The sequence below is a fragment of the Corvus hawaiiensis genome, chromosome 1 (genome assembly GCF_020740725.1).
Source record: "Corvus hawaiiensis isolate bCorHaw1 chromosome 1, bCorHaw1.pri.cur, whole genome shotgun sequence".
NCBI lineage: Eukaryota > Metazoa > Chordata > Aves > Passeriformes > Corvidae > Corvus > Corvus hawaiiensis.
In genome coordinates this window covers 18,862,163-18,870,168 of record NC_063213.1, presented here as the reverse complement: position 1 = coordinate 18,870,168, position 8,006 = coordinate 18,862,163, and the positions used below count along the sequence as shown (strand labels likewise).

At 41.3% G+C, this 8,006-nt stretch overlaps 1 long non-coding RNA gene across 1 annotated transcript; it reads left to right on the top strand.

The window, feature by feature from the left end:
• The first annotated feature begins 654 nt into the window (after positions 1-654).
• On the top strand, positions 655-6,358 carry LOC125321935. The gene is made up of 2 exons (XR_007201773.1): positions 655-2,141; positions 5,635-6,358. It is a non-coding gene; the product is annotated as an uncharacterized LOC125321935 (long non-coding RNA).
• Positions 6,359-8,006: the final 1,648 nt, after the last annotated feature.

Below are 8,006 nucleotides of genomic sequence, written 5' to 3'. Positions count from 1 at the left end.
GAACAAACACCGCGCGCGCGGGGCCTCGCGCGGACCGTTACAAGGGGCGGGGGCGGCGGCGGCGGCCCGAGACACACAGACACGCACGGACAGACACACGGACACACGCGGGCAGATACACTCAGTGTTTACAGCCGCGGAGAGCGGCACGACCTCGACTCGCCGTGCGGGACCGGCCAGGCCCGCCCGCCATTGGCGCGGGGGCTCTCGGCCGCTGACCTTTCACCCCCCCATCCCCGCCCGCCGCTTCCTTTGCTGCCCCGACCACCTTCCTACCCACAATCCCCCGCGCCGGCCGCGCTCGTGCCGCGCTCGAGCCTCCTGCTGCTGCTTCCCCTCCCCCCGCTCCATTCCCCCCGGCATTCCGGGAAAACCCGGGAGCGGCGGCGCCTCCCTCGGGAAGCGCCGGGGCGGGATCGGGGTGTCCCTGTGGCGGCGGCGGTAACGGCCGGGCGGGGGCGGGGCAGAGGCGGGCTCGGCCGCGTTTGAACGAGAGCGCCGGCGGAGCCCCGCGCAGGGCGGCGGGTGCCGGGGGAGGGATCGGCCAGAATCCTGTCACCTGCGGGGGAGGGGGATCAGTGACCACGGGATGTGGGGGGAGCCCCCTTGGCCGAGGGCTGCAGGGGGCGGTGGGGCAGAAAGGGGGGTCTGAGGTCCCTGCCTGCCCGCGTGTTGGGGGAGCCGGGGCGCTGGGAAGAGGATTTGCCTGTTGAATTTCATCGCTGGTAGACGTTAATCTCGTGTTTTAAAGTACCTTGTCAGTGGCTTTAAGGAAATCAAACGTGACATTAATCAAATCACACAAATGTAAACATTTATAAGTTAAATCCTAATATTATGCAATTATTTAAATCGAGCCGTGGTTTTTCCTAAATGTCATGTTGTAGCTCCCACTCTCTTCCTCACATGCTTTGAGTTTTCTGCTGGATCCCGGTGTCTTGGTGTCTGCTCCATGGTGTTCTGAGCGTGGGGACAGGAATGCACTGGGCTGCAGGTGGCAAAGGACTGTAGCGCAAATATCTCCTGGTCACCTAACCAGGCCCATCAAGGTTAAAAAGAAGAATGCTTTTGTGAATTTGAGGACAAAATCCTCAAATACCTTGCATTGGTACAGTTCTCCCTGTGGGTATGTGAAGCGAGTGATCCCGTGTACAATCTCGAGAAGGATGCTTGGGTGGCTGGAATGTGGGCAGAGGTTCCTTTGCACCCTCAGTGGGATTTTTAGGCGAGGTGATATGTGGAAGACCCATTACATTGCGAGTCGGGAACGAGGGATAGGGGACAGGCGGACTTCGACGGCAGGCACAGCACGAAGGCGAGTGTGGGGAAAGGCGAAGATGGCAGGCGGGATACGGTGGGAAACGGCCGGCGCTGCGGGCAGTTGGCCTCTCCCCGTCTTCGCCCTTCGTCCCGGCCCTTCCCGTTCGCCTCTCCCGGCGGGGAAGAGGGGATTTGGGGGTCAGGGAGGAGAACAATGCTGAGCCGCCCTTTGTGCGCAGCACCGTCCCCTGAAGGGAGGGAGCGCGCAGTGCAGCGGGGCCGCGGCGCCTCTGTAGTGCTGCTGCTCTCCTGCGGGCAGTGCTCGCGGCATGCGGGGCAGGAGCCCGGGGCAGCGGGATCAGGGCTCCCATAGGCCGCCCGCCCGACCCCGGGATAGGCTCAGGAGCGGGGCTGGCGCCGCGCCAGCCGGGCAGCCCCGCTCGCCATGCGGGGGCGGGAGAGCTCGGGGGCGAGCGAGTGGCTGCGAGAGTAAACTCGTGGGTGCCCTCGGCAGCGCGGCGCGGGCACGGGGGATTCCAAGGGTGAGCGGGGGTCTCCCGTCAGCGGGGCGGGCTCCGGGCAGGCTGCCCTAGGGAACGGAGCGGCGCGCGAGCCCGCAGGAAGCGGCGGCGGGGCTGGAGGAAGCACGGCCGGGGCTCCCCCTGCTCCCGGCGCTCCCCATTGTTCCCCGGCCGCCTCTTTTCGCGCCGCTTTCCGCCGGCGGGGAGGAGGGAGAGCCCCGAGCCCCGCACGCTGTGTGCTCGCAGGCAGCGGCGCGGGGGACCCGCCGGGAAATCGGGTTCATGAGTAGAGAGGAGCCTTTAGAAGTGCCATCCACTGAGGGAGCTCCGTGAGGCTGTAGCTCACGTGTTACTTGGAAGGTAAAAAACCCCCCAACTACCGCAGCGGAATTGTACATAAAGTAACATCTGTTTCTGGGTGGATTTTAGAGCAGGACTTGTTAAAGAAATTGGGAAAAACTGCTCCGACCCACTGGATTTTGATTAATAAATGTAGCCAAAGAGAATTTTGGAAGGAACTATTCCTAAGTCTGTCTATAAAACCGAAGATTAATCTTATCCGGTTTTTCATATAAGCACCATGATGGATTTTTTTACCCCCCAAGTGATTGTTTTATGTTGGTTTGAGATTTTAAAAGATTTGTTTTATAGGAAAAGTGTTTGTTGCATTTTTCCCCCTGAAAATAATTAGAAATTAAATTTTTTTCAGTACACCATTTCAGACGGAAGTTTCTCATGTATTTACATAGGGGTAGAATTAACTAACTTGATGTTCAAGAAAATTTCCAACAAGTGCCCTTAATCATCTAAGGGAAAAAATATGCATTTGCACATTATTTCTGGAAGATAAAATTAAAACGGCTAGGGACTCGTATTTGTGATAAGGAAAGAGTTTCTAGAGAACTGGTTATTTTAAGAAAATCCTTTCTAGGAGAATTGTGATTATTTTTAGCAAGTTATCTCCGAGTGCTTGTGAATTTATTTTAAAATATTAGAAGTGATGTGTAGACTTTTAAAAAGAATTAAATATATGCCAAGAAATTAACATTTTGCATAGATTGTGATCAGTAAATAAAAGAAATTAAAGGTTGATATTTATGGATATCACCTAGCTGAAAATAATTCTGAAGTGACTTTTCTTCCCCCATGGACACTTGGGAAGTTGCATGCTTGCAGTCATTGTTTAAGATAATACCGTTTGAGACTTTTCTTTCACTCTTGCAAAACTTGCAGGCTTTTGTTGGACTCCTCCAAATAAAAACTCAGTTTGGATGGTAAAAAGCATCCATATTATTCAAAAGCTGAAGATGCAAGTAACATATAGAAAACACCACCCTGGTAATATTTAAAGGCATTAGCTGTGAAAATGAGGGAAGAATGATTTTTGCTTTTTTTACTTGTCCTACTCGAGTATTCCGGAGATGCATTTGCTCTTGATTGCTGCTTGGGAATTTTCAGAGGGTTACTACAAATTTAGAAGGTGTCATTCAAAACGACATTTAATACTCTTGTATTTACTAAAACAGTATATCTCTATTTGAAAACTATCTCATTGAAATGGAAGATTTAAAAAAATCGGAAGAGACCTTTTGTTGCCATTCTTCATGACTCTTTATTTTGTATTTGTGTGGAATGTGTTGACATATTTTATATATTAATTTTTTTTTCACAGAAGAGCATTGTTGTTACTTTTAATTGGGAAGTACCATGTTATAAAAATTACCCACATTCCCGACTCTCAAGTACCATAGTAAGATTGACAAAAAATGATCCGAGGCTTGTGTGCTTAATTCACCAGGAATGTTAAGCTTCCCATATACACTCTACGTGGTCAAGTTAGACTTTCGCTCTTAGACAGCTTTTAATGGTCAAAGTTGTACCTGGAGGAAATGTATCTATGTATATCTATATGGAATTGAAATGAGATGGTAACTAGCAGTGGGAATGCAGCTCACTGATCGAAAGACCTTTTTTTTTATTGCATTTGGCAACCTCTTTCTTTCACAGACACAATACAATTAATTAACATATTCTGGGGCGTGTTTTTGAGATTGGGAAGTGGTGGCCCCTTGTTGAGAAGAAAACACTTTAAATAAAAAAGTAACATTGTCTTGTCCAAATGGTAGTGGGAAAAGCAGAGTAGTATTGCTTATCCAGCCCACGGATGCGGTTGATTTACTCCAATTTGCTTTAGCATATAACAAACCAGCTTTTCCTTTCCCACGCTTATATTAGATATATGTGTTTTGTTTATACAAACCCATCTAAAATAGCTCTGCACTTAAGAGATTTGATGGGAAATTCAGCATGTTGTTTCTTGTATTTAATATGTAGTATAGATACCATTCCTGAATTGAAATAAAATAAATGTGACCTATGACACAACACAGTATCACAATGCTGATCGTAACACAATAAACATGAAAAGAAGGCTATTAATTTATATGGAATGTTAATTTAGCAAATCCTACCTAGAAACATACCCATAGAAGTAACCTGAGACTTGGTCTTGGAGTGATGCTATGTACATGTATTTAATATAAATCCACTGAATTAATACATACCTCATAAAAATCCAAACTTTGAAATGAAGCATTCTTCTTAGAAGAAAAGCCCTGTGCTACATTTAAGTTGCATATAATCTACATTCCAGAGTTTACTAACCCAGCTTTTCAGGGCTTAATACGGTATTAATATTCAATATGGTTTGCTAGAAGTTTATTTCAGGTTCTTTTGTATCATACTGTAATTATCATTACTTTGACTTGACTCATATAAAAATGTGGTTAGCATTTAAATGCTTTTTTAATGTAGAGTATTATAAATTAACTGTCACATTTAACTTCTTTAACTTCTATCACTTACAGAATGTTAAATCTTTAAAAGGAAATAATCACTGCACTTAAAAACATCCTGTGCTAGGTTTCCTTTATTTAGAATTTTGGTTTGAGATTGTTCATTCAAAGAAAATCCCTTGTTTCATGTTTACTGTAAACCTCAGTCTGAAATTAACATTTAAATGCCAGCACTAGCAACAGAAGAAGTACTTGAAAACCACCAATTTTATCCATTGCTGCTAGCTAAGTGGAATTTACCAAAGTCTCCAAAAGTGATAATACAATTAAAAGCAAGAAAATGAATGCAATAGTTGGCGGAATTATTTCCCCCTCTTTTGCAGTCTAAAGAACTACAAAATTTGTAAATCTGTTCACATAAAAGAAAATAGCACAACATATGAAGAGGCATGGTGTCCAGGAGATGCACTGACATGACCTCCAATGCTGCTACCTGTACTTGCATGACATGTAAATATACAGAGCAATGCAAATTCCTGATCACCAAGTGACTACATGTAAAATGTTGAAATTGTCTAAATTATTCAGTACATTGCATTTGGATAGGTGTTAAATACAGATTTTAGCAGTATATTAAAGAAGAGGAAGAGCAAAAAGAAAACTTTACTCTTTCTCGATATAATTTAAGAGTAAGCATGTAAAGATACATTCACTTTATTAATGTGGGTTCTGTAGACATGTTATATCCTTCATAACAGAACATGGATAGAAAGAATTTGTTGGATCTAAGGCAGACTGCTATTTAAAATGCACTGCGTGCAAGGGTCAACATGTAAGAGTCGCATTTTATTTTGTGTAAAGTGACCATTTCACTGCTGTCTTCCCAGAAATGAACCCAATACCCACGGTTAGAAGGTATTTCAGTGAATGCTGTTAATGATTTAAAACCACCTAAACAAAAGGCAGACAAGCATCAATGTATTTTAAATGGATAATGGAGAGATAGATCATTCTACCTATTGAATATCACTAAGCTACTGCAATTTTTCTGTTTTCAGTTGCATCTGTTTAGCTGCAGCATGTATCCTTTTGCACATAGGTAAAGATCACAGCTTTCTCAACAAAGACCCAATCTGAAAATGGAGTAAAAAATACTGTGAGAAGTTTGCTTTCTGGAAGGAAGTGAGTTTTCCTGCTCTACAGCTCCAGGTCCCAGTATCAGTTTATGTTTTCTAATATAGTATGCTTTTCATATGAAGTCTATGCTTTTTCTGTTATTTTTGGAAGATTCTTCTGATGATTATATACAACTGGTCATGTGGCTTTGTAAATTAAAGACTTTTTCTTGTTCAATGCTTTGTTTTATTCGCTAAAATTACAATATGATTTTTCACATTTTAAGGAAAAAAGATGACATTTAAACCAAGAGTTCAAAAATCTTAGTTTTACTGTTGCAACTGATTATTTTTGTAGTAAAAATTTGTGGCTCCATCTTTATTTTTGTTTATGAAACTGAAGTGCTATTCACTCATATATGCTTATGTTTTTTTGAGGAATGCCTTAAACTTTTAAAAACAATTTGCAATTGGAGAGTGTAATTTTCTTTAACTTACACATTCACTCCATTTGTGAAAGTATCTAAGAAAAATTGAAACACAGGATCTTCTTCTAAGTTCTAGTCTAACTTGTTTAGCTCCTAGATTTTGTAGGTTCCTTTAAGCAAATTGGATTTTCTCCTTGCATTTAGATTAACAATAAAATTATTCATTCTTACTCTCTGAATCATATTCCTTTCTAATTATTTTAATCTCTTATATATCACTATAAAAAGGACAGCCTTCCTTTCTTAAAAAAAGAAAATTTGCCTTCTGTGTCATGTCAATGCTTGTTAAATAGTACAATCATAAGAACATATATGCTACAAGATTTTATGTTCTGATTCCATAGCTGTTATAGGCTTAGTGTTTGCAGTATTTATTTAGTGGTAATGCATTTCTTTTCCTATTTTGCATTTCAAAGGTTTTCTCTAAATGATTGTTTTACAGAACTATCAAGAGGTTATCTAAATTTTTCTGTCAAATATTATACAGTACCATAAAGTGGTAGTCATGGAGTTTCTTCCAGTCCATGTACATTCTTTCTATAGAAAGAATTAAATAGAAATCTATAAGAAGACAACAAATGTTTCATTAAATAATTGAATGTATTAGGCTTGACTGGATTTTAACCAAAGCAAAATTTCAGGCTGTTCAATACTGAGCTGGTGTGTTACATGGTGTGAGATTAGAATATTTTTATTTGAAAACTATACAGTAGGTGATGTGGCCTCGACAACAGCCACAAGTAGGTTTTTCACGAATATACTCTTGTTGCTATGGTGCAGCTTTAATCAAGTTGTTGCAAAGTAATTAGTTTTTTCTTTGGTGATGCTTCTTTATGAAACTAAAGATTGAGCTTTAAAATAGCTAACATTAAAAAAAAACGGCTTGGGAATTGATTGTACTAGTTGCTTTTCAAAGAAGAAATTGCAGGAAGACCTCAATGAATTAAAAAAAAAAGTGCTGAGAAAAATTTACAATTGTTTGTTACAAGCTTTACTAAATGTACAAATTCATCCAACAAAATATATTTAATATATTTTCATTTTAAAAGGATATTTATTTTAATTTACCTGTCAGGGAAATAAAGGATAGATTTGCTGCTGTACAGTGACTTTTTTTTTCTTTTTTTTTTTTTCTTTTTTTTGTCTTTTTCTTTTTTTTTTTTTTGTTAGGGTTAGCAGAATCATTGAGAATGCTTTTTAAATTAGATGTAATTTTCTTGACAAGAATGAAGAAGGGCTGTGACACTATCTATCCGCTTCAAATAATTTGCATTTTTTTTAAACACCAAGATATATTAATTGCTTTATTTTCTTACAAAGTAATTGCTTGCACCTGCAATTTTCAGGCTATTTTTATGAGCTTTTAAAGTAATAAAAATAGTGTTTTAAGTATGTTTAAAACAAATAGTTGTATGTTCAAATTTGTGTTCTTCACTGTTGATAGGACATTTGGTGCAGGGTGGGGTTTTTTTTGAGAGCAGTCTTTGATTTTACACGACTGAAACATACTACATTCCAGTTCTCTCCCCCTCCATTTTTTTCACATATCTTAAAAATTTCTAAACTCTTATGGCTATTTGGAGCATATATTTACAGAGAAATGCTTAGAATGTGCCCCAAATGGCTGCAATAATCTCATGTTTGGTTGGGCCTTGCATGTAGGAAGCTACCTCCATTCCTTTTTGCCTGCCTACCATTCTTCCTCTACCGAAATAATTTCACTTAAAACTTTCAAGGAGAGAAAAGAGCTTGACCTAAGATATCCTGCATACAAACTGCAGGCTCGGGTGTCTGCAGGGGGTAGAGTTGTGCCCATCCCACCTCTCC